We start from the raw sequence: 20,026 nt of genomic DNA, 5'->3' as shown, positions 1-20,026 counted from the left end.
ACTTTAAATTCCTCCATCAAGTGTATTACACACCAGCGAAATTGTTAAAATTTGGGTTTCAGGAGGAGGACAGATGTAAAAGGAGTAACCAGGAGGGTGCGGGCTTTGCACATTTGGCGTGGGGCTGCGCCAAGGTGGAAGGATACTGGGGGGAGGTAACTGCCACTTTATCTGTTATGCTGGAGGAGGAGGTACACTGTACACCCAAAGTCTGCTTACTGGGGATAGTACCGCAGTTCAGGGCCTTGAAGAGGAAGTTCTGTGCGATAGCACTCTTATTGGCTAAGAGACAAGTGGCGCAATGCTGGCACAGTCGCAAAGTGCCGAAGTTAAAAACATGGTTGCATGACATGTCCACCTGTCGTGACAAGTTACAAACTTATGAAGAATTGTTACCAGCTAAGTCGCGACCAAAAAATATGTGGGTTTATTTGGAGGATTATCTGACCTCCCTGCAGGATGATGAGTAACTTCCACCCATGGACTGAACGGGTTGAATGACTGCATGAGTGCTAATGGGACGGGTGTGGGATGACGGCGGGAAGAGGGGGAACCTAAGTATGTCAACACAACTGCTAGGTAGTACACTAAGGTTACACTGTACGGTCTGAATTGGGGTATGTTGTTATATTGTTCTTGTTATTAAAAGAGAAAAAGTGAGACTCAGTTCTAAAACCAGCTATTAGCCATACATACGATAACCTACAGTATTCTGCGACATATGTAACATTCACTCACAATGTTGGTTAATGGAATAAACGTAGCGAGCCGGCCCCAGGGTTGTAGGCTCATGCTGTGTCAACTGCTTGATTTTCAATAAAGGTCTTGCGCAAAAAAAAAAAAAAAAAAAAAAAAAAAGACACTTAACCACTGTGTGTTTGCACATTATCTTGCCATTTGCACAAATATGTTTACTGTACTGTACTATAGGATTCATCCTTTTATTTTAACTGATGTCATTACTCGATGGATGTCACGTGGCATTGCTACATTAAAAACGTCATTCAGACATTGATTGAAGCGCTATATGCGTTACATATGACATTTAAATCGTATCCTAGCGTATTTGTATATTTTTTACGCTATTTGCACTAATTTATGTAACCCTTAGAATTTTAACTGTTAGTAATCAGTGTATGACTGTCTAAATAGTAAGGAGTTACTGGTCTTCTATGTCTATACAAAACAAAGTCATGTGGTTTTATTCAAAATTTTCACTTGCACTTTATAAAGGTAATTTCATTGGTTCACGTTGTCATGTGATCAAGGCTCTAGGAGCCGAAACGTTATGGCGACGAAACTCCAGAAAATAAAATAATTGCACTTTATTCGAGTGGTTCGTGTCCGTAATTGTTGAGGAAGGAGGCGTGAAACCTGCCACTGCTCACCTGCGGTACTTTATATATATATATATATATATAGATAGATGGTGGTGGTGCAGGGAGTGATAGAATAAAATCTACTATATGCACCGAAATTTAGGTCTGCGTCCGTTTGTTGAAGTGGAGGTAGAACGCAATCTTAAGCATGTATATATATATATATATATATATATTTATATATATATATATATATATATATATCACGAAATCTCCTCCCAAAAGGCGAGCAGAGACCCAGGGGAACTGTTGGAGGCTCTTTAATGGAAAAGGCGGATGCATTTCTAGCCGGTAAAATATATATATATATAAATATATATATATATATATATATATATATATATATATATATATATCCACACAGCTTCTGTTTCTCCGGTGTAGCACCACAGAATCACGGGCCACCAAGTAACTTGTATGTATTCAAAGAAGGTTTATTATCTCTTCTAGATCACTTCTAGCATGATGCGTTTCGGGTAATGAATACTCTTGTTCACATAGTGATCATGCAATACGAATCCATATTTAAATACTCATTTTCTTCTCATTCGTTAACCACCACGTGATAATAAACAGTGAAGATATACTAAAGTGCATACAAAGGCGGCAATGTCTCAGGCTTTCAAACGTGACCTTCCTGATCTTAGCTGAATTCATTGTTTTTCGGTTTCATTATACTTGTATGTCCAGATATAGCAGCATTAATGCAATGACTTTATGTGCACCATTATGCAATAAATACATAATAAATACGACAATAAATAATTCATCATCATATTATATACACACAATTTACAATTTGGAGGACATGTCGTAAAAAATGTTTTTTACTTTAAAAAAGACCGTCTCATATTAATTGTAAAAACTATGAGATAAAAAATACCAGCTTGAATGCTGAAACAAACATGTGCAAAATGACACAATGTTTTGTGCAAATTTACTGCCTAAGTGCAGTCGTATATGTGCAAATATACCAAGCATCAGCTGCTTTTGTTTTTTTATCGATTTCCACACATTTTCTACAGGTTCTCATTTAAAAAACATATCATGAGTTGTCATCGGATCAAAGCTGACATCCGGTCCCGGATGTCAAACTATCCTTACTCAACTACGATAATTTAACCATATATATACCAAAGGTTGAAGTGATGTTACATTTAGGTATGTTAATAATACCTTGCTTTACTTCTTTTTTTAAAGCAGAACTTCACCAGAAAACAAATCTTAAAGTGACGTTATAGTTATAGGTAACTTTTTATACTCAAAAAAACACTAACTTTCACCATTTATAGTTTACTGAGTTAACTAGAACTTTCAAACTGCCTAAGAGCCACATGATTGATCAGAGATCATGGACAACTACCTTGTATCTCATCATGAATTTAGTCTGATGTGAAAAGTGTGCAGCATAAGGGTGGGCGTAGTTCGCGAAGTAGCGCTACGCGAAGCTACGCGAAGTGCACTTCGCACTACGCGAACTTCGCGTAGCACTACGCGAGCTGCGTAGTAGCATGTTCGCACTGTGCAAAATGTGTTTTCAATGATTGCACAGCGTGGACAAGCATCCGGCACTGTGCAATCATTGAAAACGGCATCTTGCACAGTGCGAGCTGTAGTTTTCTGCTGCTCGAGTAGATTATTACTCGAGCTGCAGCTTTCTCAACGCGAACTGGTAGTTTCTCATTGAGAGCGGTCGCGAGCATGCGCAACCACTCACAATGAGAAACCTTACCTCCCCGCGTTGAGAATCTCGCCGGGATGTCATTTTGCTTGCTCGCGTTCGCGAACATGACGTTCAGGACCGCGAACATGCAAAATATGAGAGCTGCACTACGCTACGCTGCACTACGCATGTTCGCACTGTGCTACGTGCAGCTCGCGTAGTGCGAAGTTGCGCAAACTTTGCAAACTCCGCGAGCGTAGCGTAGTGCTTTGCCAGGGTTACTTTAAAGTACTTAAAAGCAAACAAACAAACCTAAATAAACCACGCAGGTGCATTTCAAAACACAAGCTAACAAAAATCTTACTTCCAATAAAAACAACTGGAAACGTATGCTCAGCTGCAATCTTTCTCTTTATAAATGTATTAAGGGTGCAGTACATTATGTGGTTTATAGAGGTCACTTTACAACTCCAAAGGGATACCTAGTAACAGCCTGTGGAACTGCACCCTTTACTAGCTTTGTGGAATTTCTTTTATTTCTTATGCTACAAAAACAAAAATGTAACAAATATTATTATTTGCAGTGCCAATAGCTCAAACTATCACTACTCCAAGACTTATTGAATTGCAAATGCCTGTTTTTCCTAATGGGACTTTGACCCAGGAGGAGAGAGAAAAACAAAACAAAAGAGGAAATACGAAGTAAGAGAAATATGGAAAAACAGTGACAAAGAGAGAAAGTAGGGATGAAAAAGAATTTGCAGAAGTCGGTTTAAGACGCAGGGAGTTCCTAGTGAAGGATTAAAACTACGTGAGGTGGAATCAAGACTACACAGCCTTGCTATTCAACCCACAATATTCTGGAGTGCTTGTAAAAGCTTCTGAGCAAAGGTTTAGGCACCAACGTGTATTATTTGAAATGAAGCACTGCTTCTGGGCTGAAACTGTCAGTTAGGGCAGCCAACAGGCCACACTGATCAGACTGGCCAGATTTGTTACTGTAGCTGGTGTGTCTTTAGGTATTGGCCCTATGGTGACACAATCCCCATCTCATACTCAACTCATTCCCTTGATGAGTGTTAGGCTGGCTAAAATCTGCACTACTGTAGAGCGTGGAAGGCGGAACATTTGAATTTAGATTGTGATCCTACTCACTAAGGGGTAGCTGTTCCTAAAGAAGAGAAGACAGGCCAACCTATTATGGTTGAGGAAATTGTCAGGGTGTTCTCTCAATAAAGTTGGGTTGTAGTGAAGGTGGGGGAAATCCTCCTTTTTGACTTAGTGCCCTCACACCCTTGCAGGTGTCATGCTTCATCATCGGGCGTTGCTCCTGGTGGGGGTGGCGCTACTGTCCCCCACGGGCCCTGCGAGAGGGCTTTTTATCGGAGGTCTTTTCAAGGAGACGCCGAAGTTGTGCATGTGGGTGTGTGGGCCTGGAGAAGTGAGTGAGTGGGTTAAAATTACCCTTGTGGTACCCAGAACCTAATTTTATTGAGGAGTCCGGAAGATAAGGTTAAAATACAAAGGATATGAAGAACCTCCTTGTAAGAAATGTGGAGGAGGAATGAGTATTTTGCTGCTGCTCTCACATCCTTGAAAAAAAGGTACTGAGAATTGCGATTAGGTCAACATGTTTTGTGCTACATGCAAGTCCCTAGTGGATCTGGGAGATCTTCGTCAGGACCATGTGGTGAAGTGAAGTTTAAATAAAGTTTGGGAAGAGATGCCCTATACTCTTACCGTACCTAAAATTAGGTGTCAGTGCGTCTAGGCACTGACTGGAATGTCTGAATCGAGTTCCATTGCCCAAACTAGTGATAACAGGGATGAAACAAAGGAGAGAAACACAGGGTTTGCAAACAAACATATGAGTCACATGTTAATCATGGCAATCTCTAGTACTGGTAAGAAGTACAGGATGCCATTTTGCACCGTATTCTATTGTAGTGGGCATGCTGTGTGTCAAATGTCCAGATCAATATACTGCCCAGTGTGACAGAGTGGTGCACCGTGTATCAACCTGTGTGAGGGCACAACACAATGGAAAGTCACCCTCATACGGCAGGACATAGCCAGGGGTGACAGAATGCATGCATACATATTTCAGTGGTGAACCCCATGGTTGAGAGGTTTACATCAAAACTGTCTCAGAAAAACTAGTAAAGGTTTGCTGCCTTACTAGCCTTAACATGTACTGGTCTTCAAGTGTGTTGTTTAACCAAATACTCGATGCGAGCAGTGGTGCCATATGCTATAATGTGCCACGCATACCGATTTAAAAAGGCAAGAAAACCGCTTACCCCTCTACTATGAATGGTCGGCCTCACCGGTGCTCAACGGAATTGCGCGTGAATATCTGTGGGTGGATTAACACAAGAAATAAAATAGGTTGGTGAGTATGGGATTCTCTCTCAACAACATCGCACGAATTACCTCACCTGGATCATAGCAGGAGCAGCAGCAACATACTCACATTCAGTCACCTCGCAAGCAGCCGATTGCCTACCCCTCCGTTCTTGCCTCCGGTAGTGTCAATGTAGCTAGCTCGCCATGATATACACTCGAGTGCTGGTTGGGGCGGAAATTATGATCAAGGGGTGTGGTGGACTCATGATAAGTGTAAAGTGCGTGAGTAGCGCTAACCCAGTGATTGTTTTTTTTTTTTTTAAACCTTTATTTTTCAGCAAAGATTAACAACATATTCCCCCCCCAAAATTGGCATCGGTAGAAAGAAAATACATGTGTACAGAGTTCATTGCCCCAGTACCGCCCCAGCAGGTTCAGACATCATAACAATTATAAGAATCAAATCTTCGGGATGCAAAGTAAATCATAAACCTGACAGTATGGAACATTGTGCGTACCCAGCAGGGCATTACCCCACCACCATCCTTCCCCGCCCCCAGCATCCTCTTCCTCAGACCCTGACTCCCTAGAGGAGAACAATTCAGCACTAATTGCATCTGAATCGCTGCAGACTGACCCTACAGCGCACATCATACGCCAGGCAAGCAAGTCCTCCTGCAGCCTCTCATCCTTGCGTGTATGCTTCATGTGCGTCTCCTCATCCAATGTCCATTCCCCAACATCCCGAAGCCATAGTGACATGGCAGGGGCCCTCTGTCCCATCCAAGTGATAGCCACTCGTCGCCTTGCCAACACCAGGAGTAGCTGCAACATTTTGTAGGATAAGTTCCTCTTTTTGGGTTTGGGGGCCAGGGCCAGTAAACAATGAAGCGGGGTCAGGGCAATATGAAGGCTCGTGACCTTACGGATGTGGTCCACCACTGCCTTCCAGAAGTCCCTGACCAGCGGGCACTCCCAGGCCAGATGGAGAAATCCAGCTCTGACCGTACTGCATCTAGGACAGGCATCCGTTTTATCTGCACAATGCGGTGCAAAGCAACTGGAGTCATGTAAGTGCGGTGCACAAAATTAAAATGAATCAGTTTGAATCGTGCATTACACAACACCTTCCGAGTAAGGGTTCCTACTCGTTTGCGTTGTCCCGGGTCCAGGGCAACCCCCAGATCCGTTTCCCATGCCGCCCAAGACGGCAAGATCGGAGGGGCCGAGTCACACCTCATAGCCGTATATAACAGCGTAATCAGCCGTCGCCCCCCTCCACAGGACAGAAGGATATTTAGAGTGTGGGACACCTGGGGCGCCTCCGGATACTGTGGCGGTCACCCTCACCATTTCCTGAAGGCCTCTATAATGGAGATACTGTCCCCCAGTGAGTCCAAAAGGCTCCATAGCCCTCTCTAGGGTCATGAAAAAATCGTCCGGATACAGGTCCACCAGAGTCTCACAGCCGCCCTCACGCCATTCCCGGAACGACATGTGTTCCTCCATCAACGTCACCGGAGCCAAAATCCACACCGGTAGCTCCCTATGAAAGGGGGCCCGCCTCAACACGCTCTCCACAAGTCGCTACCAGATTCCCACAGTGTGTCGAACTACATACGGCAGGGATTCGTCCGCTCCCCTGCCCCGCAGAGCCACCTGCAGCGTCCTCTTATCCGCCCTGCCCGCTAGGAGTTGCAACTCCTAATTTTCTGTACCCACGAACCATCGAGTGGCTGGCAGAATTTAGCCGCATAATAATATCACCCAGTGATTGTTAAAACCACGGTGGCATACGGGAGAATGTACTTGTCTTGATTGCATGCACCATGGAGCGCCATATTGGGGGAGTAAAACGTGTAATGTTCAGTCATGTTAATTAAAACCCTTTCAATTTATCAGGTGAAATTATTAAAGTGTCGGCGAAATGAGGGAGTTCCCGATCAGTAAGGCTTGTGAAAACTGAGAATGAGCGCTCGCCCGCACATGCACAGTTTTCACAAAGATTAGTGAGATGGCGAAGAAGAGGAAGAGGGCAGCCTGGGGACACCGCATGCCAGATAAGTGGAAAGGGAAGACCACTCGGTCCCCCCGAACGTATGGATGGATGCCCCGATCCCCCCGGGAAACCATTTTTTGGGCGGGGGCGTGGTTCGGCTGGTATGCCCAAAGCGGCGTAGCCGGAGCACGCCCTTCCCGCCCAGAAGGGGTTGTCCTAGACACCCGCCCGGAAGACCGCACCCAGGTGGGCGTACCCGAGGAGGGCCCCCGCCCTCCCGCAGACGGATAAATAGAGCGGGAATCCAATGAAGCGTCCTCTTGTTCCAGTGCTCGGAATGCTGCACCACTCGTTGCTTGTGAGCCCTCGACGGTACAAGCAGCAATTTTGAGAACTTGTAATCTTTTTTGTTTCTCTTTCAGTGTCAGGCGTGTGGAGGATCTAGGACCTTGTTGATCAAATCGGACGGAGTAACCGAAGGCATGTCTGGCAAAAAAGCGGGAAAGAGCTCCGACTTGGAGAAGATACTACGCACTTTATAGAACCGAATGGCGGTGATGGACCGAAAACTGGGTAAAGTGGATTCGATCGGTCGGGGCTTAGCAGGGGTTAAAAAGCAGATAGCAGCCCAGAACAACCTCTCGGGCGGCCTAAGAAGGTGATAGGACCGGCCTTGCCGGGAGTCGCCCCAGAGAGTAGGGGGAAACGTAGTAAGAAGAGGGCGGGTTCCGGGGAGGGCCCAGTCCTGGAGGAACCCCCAGCAGGCCCAGTCAAACCGGTGGATAGCCCGGTACCAAGTCCCGATGTGGGTTTGCCAATTCCCGTTGTAATAACTCCGGTTGAGGATGATCAGATGCCCCCAGAACTGGCCCTTCAGTTAGCGGCAGTGTTACCCTGGGTTAAGAAGAAAACGGGGGGGGCAGTGGCTGCGGGGGATCCGGCCGAGGAAGCCAGATTAATAATCGAGCAGTTACGGCAGTCAAGAGAAGCCGGGACGGCGAATGTTCCTTCTATTCCCCCACAGGTGGCACCGGGAGTGACGGCGGTTGGCCGAGAAAAGGCAGCAGACACGGCGGTTGAACCCGGTAAGAACCCGTTGCCAATGGTAGGGGAGAGTTCAGTGCCTTCGAGGCGCGAAAGATTGGCATAGCACATCCCGGCGGCCATGAAGGAAATGATATGGGGGGACAAATATGTTAATATGTTTTCATTGTTTGACCGACCGTCGTGAGATAGAGTACGCAAAGACCCAGAAAGATTTATGGCACCCCAGCGTACGGCGGGCCAAGATGGCGGAATTTAGGGTCGTCGAGACCATAGCAAACTGGGTGAAGGCCTTCTCTATATTTACGGCAGTAATGGGGGAACGTAAACCTGAAGTGTTGACCGATCTCTCATGTTACCAGAACAGGATCATGGATTTTTATACAATGTACGGGGGGAATGAATGGAAAGGTTATGATGTTCAATTTCGAAAAGCTAAAGAGTTTGATGTAACTTTAACGTGGGATTGTCTCGGCACGGTGTCATGGCACAAACAGCTCTTGCCTGGATCGGCGGGTACGTCCTCGCCAGGCGGGAGCGGGTCTGGGACAATCCAACAAAGGCCGGCGCAGCCCTTTCGAGCAAGTGCCGGTGGGGAATCACAGCCCAAGACCGGCGGGAATGGGGGCAAGCGCGGGGTTTGTTGGGGTTTCAACAGAGGTAACTGTAACAGGCCCCAGGGAACATGTAGGTTCCGGCATGCTTGTGCGGGCTGTGGGAACTCCTCACACCCGGAAAGCAGTTGTAGGTCTAAGAGCGGTGGTTCGAGAGGAAAGGGGGGATCCAAGCAGGATTGATGTGATGCTTGGGAAACAATCATCTTCACTCATCGACATCATGGCTTTGACTCCCTGGCTGAACAAATACCCTGATCATGTATCCGCCTTTTGTAAGAATCAGCTATCTGTTCAACACAACCCGGCAGTGGCAGCCAAGAAAATTGCCAAAGAGGTCAGCTTGGGACGGGTAGCAGGACCTTTTCCATGCCCGCCAGTGGCGGATTTCGTGTGTTCACCTCTAGGAGTGGTTCCGAAGAAAGACCCAGGGGAGTATAGACTCATTCACAATCTGTCGGCCCCGAGGGGGGCCTCGGTGAATGAAGCCATTGACCCAGAAGTCTGTTCAGTTCGATACGCATCGTTCGACGATGCCGTTGACCTACTGAATCACCTGGGCCCCGGTGCTCTGATGGCGAAATCAGACATCGAATCAGCATTTAGGTTGCTCCCGGTACACCCGCGGGACCAGCCCTTGCTAGGATTTATATTCCAAGGGAAGTATTACATGGATAAATGTATGCCCATGGGCTGCTCCATTTCTTGTGCTTATTTTGAAATGTTCAGCTGTTTTTTAGAATGGGCGTTCACCGAGGCCACTGGGCATAGACAGGTGATGCACTATTTAGACGACTTCCTGTTCTTAGGGCCGGCAGGTACTACGAAATGTGCACAGGCGCTACATGACTTCTGCATTCTCATGCAGGAGTTCGGGGTACCATTGGCACCAGGTAAGACAGTGGGGCCATCTACTTCACTGGAGTTTCTGGGAATTGAGCTCGATTCTGTGGAGGGATGCTTCCGTCTGCCAATGGAAAAGGTGGCCAAGTTCAGGACTTCCTTAACACAATGCCTGGGCAAACAAAAAGTGACCCTGCACCAGTTACAACAAACAGTGGCCCAGCTTAACTTTGCCTTGAGAGTAATACCAATGGCTCGCCCCTTCTCACGTTCCATTGCACAGGCTATGGCCGGCCTCAAGTAGGGACACCACCGCACGAGACTGTCGGCAGAGGTTCGCCAGGATATGCGCATTTAGTTGGCATTCTTGGCGGACTTCAACGGTCGAGTGGCGTGGACCAAACCCCCAGCATCGTCGGATGAATTGGGTTTAAGGACCGACTCAGCTGGGAGCGTGGGATTTGGCGCAATCCTTGGTAACCGATGGTCGGCGCAATTATGGCCGACGTGGTGGCACTCCAGTGGCCTAACAGGTAACATTGGGTTCTTGGTAACCCTGGGCGAAGAACTACGCTCCGTTCGCGGAGTTTGCAGAGTTTCGGCAACTCCGCGTTCCGCGGAGAACGCGTAGCTGTCGATTACTCCGCGATCCGGTGCGTAGCGTAGTTCTCGCGCGCTGAATAACATTATCACGTGCGCGGCAATGGCTTACCTTGGTTCTGCGTTCGCTTTTTCCCGGTCGCGTGTGCCACCATGTTTGTAAACCCTCCCGCACAATTCCGTGCGACTGTGCGAACGCGATAACGTCATTTGGATGCACGATAGCGTCATAAGGACCCGAACACGTTACTTGTGACCCGGAACAGGAAATAAGGGAAGGCAAGCGGGCGGGACAAACCTCTTGGGTAACTTAGCGCGCTAGCCATCCCGAGCATGCAGGCAACGCCCCGAACACGCGCACCGCGCTGCCGAAGATGAAAAACGGCACGCGAACGGGTCTAGCAAGCAACTACGCATGGCTGCGGAGCTACGCGTAGTTCGGGGAGTGCAAGTGCGTCTTCGCGTAGCTCCGCGGAGTCCGACTCCGCGAACTACGCCCAGGGTTAGTTCTTGGAGCTATTTCCCATTTGGGTGGCTCTGTTGGCATGGCCAGAAGATTTTAGGGACCGCTCAGTAGTGTTTTGGTCTGACAATATGACAGTGGTCGAGTGCATTAATCAGCAGGCAGCACGCTGCAAGTGGATCTTGAGACTGTTGAAAGAAATTGTATTACGTTGCATGAGATTGAATGTACAGTTCAGGGCAAAACATGTGCTGGGTGTACTAAATAATGCAGCTGATGCACTCTCTTGTTCACACATGCAGGCTTTCAGGGGCTATCTACCTACGGTGGATCTAGTGGCGACACCGTTCCCTGAAGCACTATGGCTGATTGGTGCCCCGGATTACAGGACCTCGTGGCAGCCAGTTTAGCGCCCAGGACGAGGAAAGCCTATGAGGGAGCGTTTCGTTCTTACTGCGCCTTTTTAGGGCCGGCGGGGAGACATAGCTGGGGACAGGAGGAATCCTTCCTAAGGTTCTTAGTGGTGCTTCATAAGGAAGGCCGGTCAGCCGCGACTGCCAACAGACATAGGGCGGCCATATCATTCATCGCACAGCTCCACGGCATACGGGACCTGACGGGTTCCTTCCTAGTCAGAAAGGCACTCCGCGGTTGGCAGCGCCTGGAGGGTCGCAGACAAGATACAAGGCACCCGATTGGTTTAGAGAGATTGTCTCTGCTACTAGCAAAACTGGATGAGACATGCTCCTCCCCTTCCGAGGTAGTTCTGTTTCGAGCGGCTTTCGCCTTGGCATTCCATGGGGCTATGCGGGTTAGTGAACTCGTGGCGAGGAACAAGAAAGATATGGAGGGAGGCCTATGCAGGGATCACGTTCAAATACGGGGTGATTCTATGCTAATCTCGATAGCCAGGTCCAAGACTGACCAGGAAGCTATAGGGAGTAGTGTTGTTGTGCAGCGCGCTCAAGAGGGCCCCAGTTGTCCGATAAGGTATGTAGAGGACTACCTGGCACAGAGGCCGGCGACATGGGGAGGGAGTCTGCTTAGACACAAGGATGGCACCCCGTTGACGAAATTTCTATTTCAGAGGGTGCTGGCACTTACGATTGCTGCGGCGGGCTTGAACCCGTGCGATTTTGGGACCCACTCATTCAGAATAGGGGCCGCTACTGAGGCTACGGCTCGGGGTCTGGGTGCGGAAGAAGTAAAACAGTTAGGCCGTTGGTCCTCGAACTGTTTCAGGAGGTATGTGCGACTGCACATGTTGTAAAAGACTGATGAAATGCACTCACGCTTGTTGTCTTTTGTTTGAATTACAGTTTCGCAAGCCTGTGACGCGGGGCGGAATTTGGGATCAACCCATCAACAAAGGACCAGCGGTCGAGGATCACCGACTGGAGAGCAAGTGGTATGGGTCGTGGGCCACTCATACGAGAGGCGCGCCGGGGACGTATTCATGGCAGGTGACGCGACTCACGCATCTGGGGAATACGGGTTCAGAGTAACCTTCCATGGGAAGGGATGCCTCTGTTTTGACCAATTTCAATCGTTTGTGGAGGGTCTCTTAGGGCGGCAAAGGTCACCGCCATCTGTAATCATAGTGCACTTGGGGGGCAATGACTTGGTAAGACTGGGAAGACGGGTGTTAGTGGAACACATATTGTCGGCAGTCAGCTGGTTGGCTAAGAGGCTCCCGGGGTGCACAATTGCCTGGTCCCACATGATCCCCAGGAAAGTTTGGCGGGGGGGTTTCTCTGTGATGGGGTTGAATCACTCGGTAAAGAGGGTCAACAATAAAATTGGGAAATTGTTTCGCTCCGCGCATTTGCAAAGCATTCCACATGGGTGTATTCGGGGTGATCACTATTACTTGAATGATGGGGTTCAACTGTCCAGGGCGGGGAATGATTTACTCATAGGAGACTTCATAGCATGGCTAAGGGGATTGAGGAGGCATGACCTTTAGGAGGTGTGGGGGGGCCGGATAGTCGGTCAACTATCCGGCCTGTGGCGGTAAGGTCATGATCGGTGAGCAGTGATTTCAAGGTCCCTAGGGGGGGCGCCACCCAGTATGGATGGGAGCGCCCGGGGGGAGGCGGCACCCACTACGGATGGGTCACCTAGGGGGAGACGGCCATAGGCCCCTCCCAGGGGGGAGACGGCTATATGCCCCTCCTACAAATTTCCCGGGGGCCGGATATCCGCTCCGGTGGAAGAGAGTGTGGGGAAGGGGGGGGATCCACGCTGTCCTTCTTACAGATACCTCACACGGGAACTCGGACGACTTTTAAGATGGCGTCGAGTGAAAGGGGGCCCCCACGACAAGGGAAGTTACAGTTGGCAACGAGGGTAAAGTCCTCTGCGCATGCGCCACTCAGACCGTGATGGCGGGAGTTTGGTAGTAGGAATCTGACACCGGTTAAGACCTTGCCGTTGGCCCTTAATGCTAGGATGTACAATTTTATTTTAGAATGTTATGCATTTTCAGGATGCTAGACTCGGCTAGGAAACCTTTGTATTAGAGATCTGTTAAGGTTAGCCAAAGAACATGTCTTCATCAAAATGTAATGAAAGTAAAATTGTACATAATTTATGAAACGTTTTAATTTAAAGTTTTAAATTTTGTTTCATATTTTAATAAATACGGCCTGGGGGTAACTCCCCCCCGCCTTCCAAAAGCTCAAACTTGTGTCTGTCTCCTCCCATGGGGAATTGGTGTTGGGAGGGGGTGGCGGGCATCCCGGCCATATGGCTTTTACTTTATTTTTAAATCATGTTTAATTACTTTTTATAATTGGGGGGTGGAGGCGGGTGGCAAATAGCGGAGTTCCATGGAGTTTGTTTTCAACTCCGTGGACCTCCATGTAGCTCCGCTACGCACACCACACTCAGTGTTAGGCATCAACCCTCATTAGCCATGCTAGCATTAATCCAGTGGCATCAAACCGCATCATCCTTTCTAAATAATTTGTAATTTTTGGGAATTCAAGAACTGTTTTAAATTGAAGCTTTTTTCAGTAACTCATTGTTTGGCCTCACACAAAGCATTACTATAACACAACAGCTATGCCATTGAGCAGTCTTTTATTTGAGTTTACCTACTTTGTCATGCAACCACGCCAGAGCTTTCACTTTTAGGTCATCCCTTGGCATATTTTAATTGGTGATTACTACATTAATTGTGTTATGAATGAGTCCCTTATTTTACTCATCTTCATTCCAGGGCATTTCAGCCTGTTATTTTACAGCACGATCCCCCAAGAATCTTTTTCCAGGTCATCCCATCTACAGACCTCATTGCATTATGTTGGATGCTCTGAGAGCGCTGTGCTACATTGGTAGTTCTCTGACTTCTGTCAACTTCCTGATTTACAAAGGGCTTCTGCACTTGTGTCAGTGGCCCCGCAGTCATGGTTAGGGGGCCCGCACTCAATGACTGAACCTCTGCAATGAGAAACTGCAATGTGGAGGTCCTGCCTGATCATATTTCTCCAGGCTCTTATATGGTATATGTATATGTTTTCATTTTCTTATAAATAACAGTTGTTTGTGTTTTCATACAAATGTTTAATTAGTTTAATGGCACTTTTGCAGGATTTTTTCTGACAAAGTGTGCGATTTAGATCTTGGCGGACGGGTTACTCCAAGATAACGTGACGGATAGTCCACCTAAATATAAATGCCATTATATCCTATGGGATTAGTATTCCGGCAGACGGCATATCCCTTACTGTTGTGATCGAGCAATCCATCCACCAAGATCTAAATCAGGCCCTTAGGTTTTTTCACTATAAATGTTTTGTGTATTACATTTTCTTTGCATATTAAAATTGTCGTGACAATAATCTTCTTTGTTATAGAAACGTTTCATTTCAAAATAAAGGAGAATTTGAACCAAACCAAAGTTCATAAAAGTTTTCATTGCAATAATACTTTCTGTTAAAGCATGCTTGATTTAAGTAGATTTGGATATTGCAAGTTAACATATTTTACATCTGTACAGCAGGATAAATGCAGTAGTCTTTGCTTGTAAGATGAGTAAAAAGAATGCTTCCTGTCCTTATTCGGATGGAGAGTTTGTAAATGAAGATAGGTTTAATTCCACTGCATCTTGTTGAAAGCTGCAAATACCAGCTACTGTGTATTATTCCTTACTATCTTTAGTGTTCATGTCATGTTGAAAGAAATTGGAAGCACAGTGTAAAGAACTGACCTGTTTTCCATGCTTATTTGTGTTATTTATTACCTGAAATCCATGCCGTGATGCCTAATTTAATTTTAACAGTGAAGTCACAAATAAGCATGGTATTTATATTGTACTGCAGAACAAAAGGAAGAGTATTATCTTCCTATCAACATATTTTTGTAATAAATTAGTGTTGGCTATTATTAGACAGTACTAAATATACTTAATATATTTAATAGTCATACTTTTGAAACTGCAATTTTTTTGACATTTGTTCATTTTGGTAGATTATGAAATCATAGAAGCGTGATTAACATATATATTTAGATTACTTACCACTATTATTCATATACTTGCTCATCCCAGCCCTTATAATTGGAACCCACCCCAGCGGATACACCATCTTTTGCTCGCAGCTCCTCAAAGTCATAAAGGCCATCTTCTCTCATTGTCAACTCATGCAGTACACAAGAAGTCGATCTTCCGCTTTCGTGACTCCTGAACTCGTTGTTCCGGAGTCGTTGTTTAGGATGTTTCCCGTACATATGCCAAGGTCTGGTGGACAATCCTGATATTATCATGTCAAGTGTTATACTTTTTCTAGACATTAAATGGTGAGTAAATGCCAGACTTTTATATCCAACTTTAAATAATCCATGGCAGACATCAAAACTGTCATTATCTAAATCAGGCGCCTCCATCCTTCTCTGTAGTGAGCTACTTCGGGTCACTGAAAAACATTCTGAACTCCCACTTAGTGTATTGGTGTTGGGTAAGGGTACATAAAGTTGAAGTAACTCCAACACACCCCTCCCCACGTATCCCATTCCGGCTCCAGTGAACATACAGCCTTAATGCCACATGACCTTCATAGCAAATGTTAACTTTTGCGACCCCGGGGATCAGCTTTGTCCCTTGTTTACGTCACTGACAGGCGAGCATCGAACATTTAGACTTGTCTTCTCATTGTCATGTAATACATAAGGTGACACTACTCTCATTTTGAGAGTTAGGGCACGAAGGACCATCATTAGCAATAGTACATTTTGGTAGGACCCAGCATACTTTTTAGATATCTACAAAGAAGCACATCCTACAGTGACCGACACACTGCACAGCAGTCAGACAAAAATGGCCCACAAATTAATGTATGAAAAGATTGCTTTAGGATGCTTCACACTCTTTGCAGTAAATGTTTTAACCAAGAGCGAAGACAAAGGACAACTGCCCTGTGCCCCATAGAATAATCTCTGGAGTTCTACCCAAAGAGGTGCTTATAGTAAGATGGGAAGCTATTTTGGGATGATGATCATGTTACTGCCTCACAGATGATAGACTATAACATCCAATTCAGTCTGCCCAGAAGGAGGCCCTTTGACTGAGAGGCTTGCCCTTGATAATCTTGAATATTAGCTTGTGGTTGTGTTCACATGGCACACATCAATCTGGTACACCAAGCAACTGCGTGTTACAATTGGCAATTTCTTTCCACCATGACCTACATCAAAAGACACAAACAATATATCAGACAACTAGAATGACACTAAATGATGCAGAAAGAGTTGTACCACACTGCCTACACTCAGAAAATGTAGCAAATCTCCCACCTGTAAGGACACCAATTGTGACACAAGCTTGAAGTGGCATGATATAGAGCACTAAACACTCGAGTCATGTTCTGGGGTCAAGGCAGAGCTATCAGTAGGATTTTCTCATGTTGAGTGCAGTGGCCATGTTTACCACCCCTTGCATGAAGATGTTCTTGACTGTCTAAGTGCCATTTCTTTACGTTGATTCACAGAAATTGGCCGGGCACAGTGTTTTGTATGTACATGCTCACGGATGGAGTCATTAAAACAAGCATTGGCAAAGCCAATAGGCTTTGCCTATGTGAGATCTATTGGTTGTGTCAATGTTTTCTTTTTATGTTGAGCAGTGTGAGCTGCTGTGCTACATAGCTCAAAGCAACAAAAAAAAAGATTATATGGCGTGGCCCGACCGCAGCATAGGGCTTCTTATTTTTTACTTTAAGCTATGCATGTACAAACAACTTACATTTTTTTTTTTCCTATACTTAATATGCAGTTTAAATTCTTGAACAAATGCCCATTGCAGTTACCAGCATCTCAAAGTGAAGCCAGCTGGAACACTGAGCATGGATAAGCTGTGGGGTTACGGCCAGAGCTGCTTACTTTGGAGCTGGGGAACCAGGTTAAAATATCAGTGCAGGCTCAACATCCTGTGATTCTGAGCAAATCAGTTAATATACCAGTGCCTGTAAAAATTGTCCTTGATGTGCTGGCGCTCATGTAAAGTACTCAAAGTCTTTCCGTCGACTTCATGCTATATAAAAGAAACTAAGAGTGGTGGCAAAGGGCATTGCAGTGGCGGGAGCCAGGTTGTAGGAGGGACAGTTCAGCAGGGCAAGTGGCATGAGTGAAAGGTGCATGCACTGACAAAAATTAGGTGGTAGCAGGGATAGGCAAGCAACAAACTTAATGTGGATGCTGGAAAGAAAAATAAAAGTATGTACATGTGTGCGCCACTGGAAACAGTACTTGGTCCAAGCTCCACAGCAAGGACGAAGATATGAAGCTGGAGGCAGGAGGAGGCGCAGACCAACAGGAAGACAGGAAATGAGAGTGACGTGGTAGCTAATAAAAGAAAGTAAGGGTAAGTAATGGGTGGGCTCTAAGCCTATTTTAAGATGGGTTTTTTATTGTTACAAGAGATTTTGCAAGAACTGCGCAAACGCCATGTAGGCGGAACGTAAAAACACCCAGACCTCATTAGTTTCCCGGCAATTTGTTACTCCTTATGTGGTGCAGCATTTTCGCTTTTATCACCTGATGCTAATGATAAATATGCAGCTTTTTCACAAACATGTATCTTAGTTTTCTTGAAGCTGTTCCTATGAGTGGGCGCATGTGGAAGTTTTACTTTCAATGAGCTTTGAATCATAAAACAACCTTTGGAGTTGCATAGGCTCTTCATCAATTGTCAAAGTTTTCCTATGCTCGAACGTAATAGCACTCGTTCCATGTTAGTGAGCTGCAGCAATTTCTCGTCTCGTTCTACTTGGCTGGTAAGGTTCCATCACTTTCATCCATCTTCTTGGGTCCATGTGTTAGCTGCCTTCTTGTTCGCTGAGATGGAGGTGGCTTGCAGTGAAAACCCTGCTTGTAGACTTTAAAATGGCCATATTTGGCAGGCATACATTTGGCCGAAAGGTTCGATAATGTTCTGCTAATAGAGAAGTTCCCTACTCTTGCTTAAGTTTCTCTGCTTCTGATATTCATTTTTCACAATAAACATTCGACAAACCTTGTTTATAACGCTGCCGTAGCCTATTATAAATGTGACAACAAAACAGTATCAGTCTAAATCAGTCAAATGCATTATGTGCTATTATAAGCGTAAAACACATTTTAAACCACTCTAAACTGAGAGCTTTGGACCCCTCTGTTTCCAGTTAGAATACTTTCCTGTACATTGCATTTGCCTAAATTGTGGCGTGTAGTGCCTCGTCTAAATTTAAAGATGTTCCCCTTGTTGAATGAAACCTGAGCGCCAGAAACTGCCTTAATCACTCCCAAGAAGAGGATGATGCAGCGTGCCCTGGAAGTAAATTATGAAAAGACATTTCCCCTGCATCACTGCTCACAATTTAGATAATGGCCATTCACGCTGAGCCATTGAGCTGCAGGGACAGGGGAACTATTCACAAAGGGCAGGCATCTTTTCTTCACTTTTGGTCAGACCGCAAAGGCAGACACCATGCCCACTGCACATTTCTTATCCTAATTACTACTTTAAAAAAATACTTGAATTGAACTTTGATCTGAACTGACTGTGACCTGGATACTAAAAGTTCACTGTAATTCCAAGTCCTCCAATCAGCCATGACAAAAGCCACACACACTTCGCCGAAGAAGCCCAACATGTTAGACTGAAAGCTAAAGACAATATCATCCTAGTCTGAAATATAGTTAGGATAATATGAGCCTTGATAAAAGGCTTGAGCGAAATTGGGACAATTATTTTCTGGAAACTCTGCAAAATGTACATAAAATTGAGGAGCATTTGTCAAACGAACATCAATTTAAAAGGTACAGAATCCCATACACCAATAATCATTTCAGATACCAGTAAGGGGACTAGTTCAAAGAGTTCATTTTCTGATGCAAAACAATTTCTGCTCAAACCAGTCCCACAAGGCCCTAAATTATGTGAGGTTTTGTGCGAGTAATTCACAGAATTTTATAAAGTTCGCATAATCTCACATTTGGGAATCTCTCAAGAGCAATACAAATTACACACATGCCTACTTGACACCATAATAGTGCCATGTTCTATTATACAATGGGTTAGGTCTCTGCCCCCATCAGAATCTTACATTAAACAAAAGGGAAGTAGCTCCTGGGGATCATGGACTCAATCTGGCAGAGGCCAGCAAGCAGGGCTTAGGCTGGCCCAGTTGCGGGTCTAGGCAGTTCCAGTTCCCCAATCAATTAGTAGATTTGTAGAGCGCATCTTGCCACCCATGAGGTTACAAAGGAGCAGTTGCAGCAGATCAGCTAGTCAGTATCAGGGAGGTCTCTGTAGCATGTTATGCCCCTGTAGCTCTGAACCGGGGGTGAGTCAGCTGATCCTTGGAGTCATGTCAGTTAGCCGAGGATGCATGGAGCAGGTCCAGTCTTCTTTCTCAGACAGCAGGGCGGGCCTCAGGCTGCAGGGTAGTCCTCTGCCAGCTGGGAAGTCCTCCTTCTGCAGTACCCACATGTCCAGGAGTACACTACAAAATTGGTCTGAGGGTCCATTTTTTTGTCCTGGTGCCAGCTCTGAAGTGGCAGAATCATCTAGATTACCCACCCACATCTGGGTCCTTG

The 20,026-nt window shown here is 45.9% G+C and overlaps 1 protein-coding gene across 1 annotated transcript in view; it reads right to left on the bottom strand.

The window, feature by feature from the left end:
- The window catches only part of C1_1H12orf42 (chromosome 1_1 C12orf42 homolog), a 1,726,734-nt gene that overhangs the window by 82,721 nt on the left and 1,623,987 nt on the right, over window positions 1–20,026 (bottom strand). The window lies entirely within an intron of this gene.

This window comes from Lissotriton vulgaris, chromosome 1_1, assembly GCF_964263255.1.
Source record: "Lissotriton vulgaris chromosome 1_1, aLisVul1.2, whole genome shotgun sequence".
NCBI classification, from domain to species: domain Eukaryota; kingdom Metazoa; phylum Chordata; class Amphibia; order Caudata; family Salamandridae; genus Lissotriton; species Lissotriton vulgaris.
The sequence above is the reverse complement of the archived record's forward strand: the minus strand, read 5'-3'. Positions and strand labels throughout refer to the sequence as shown.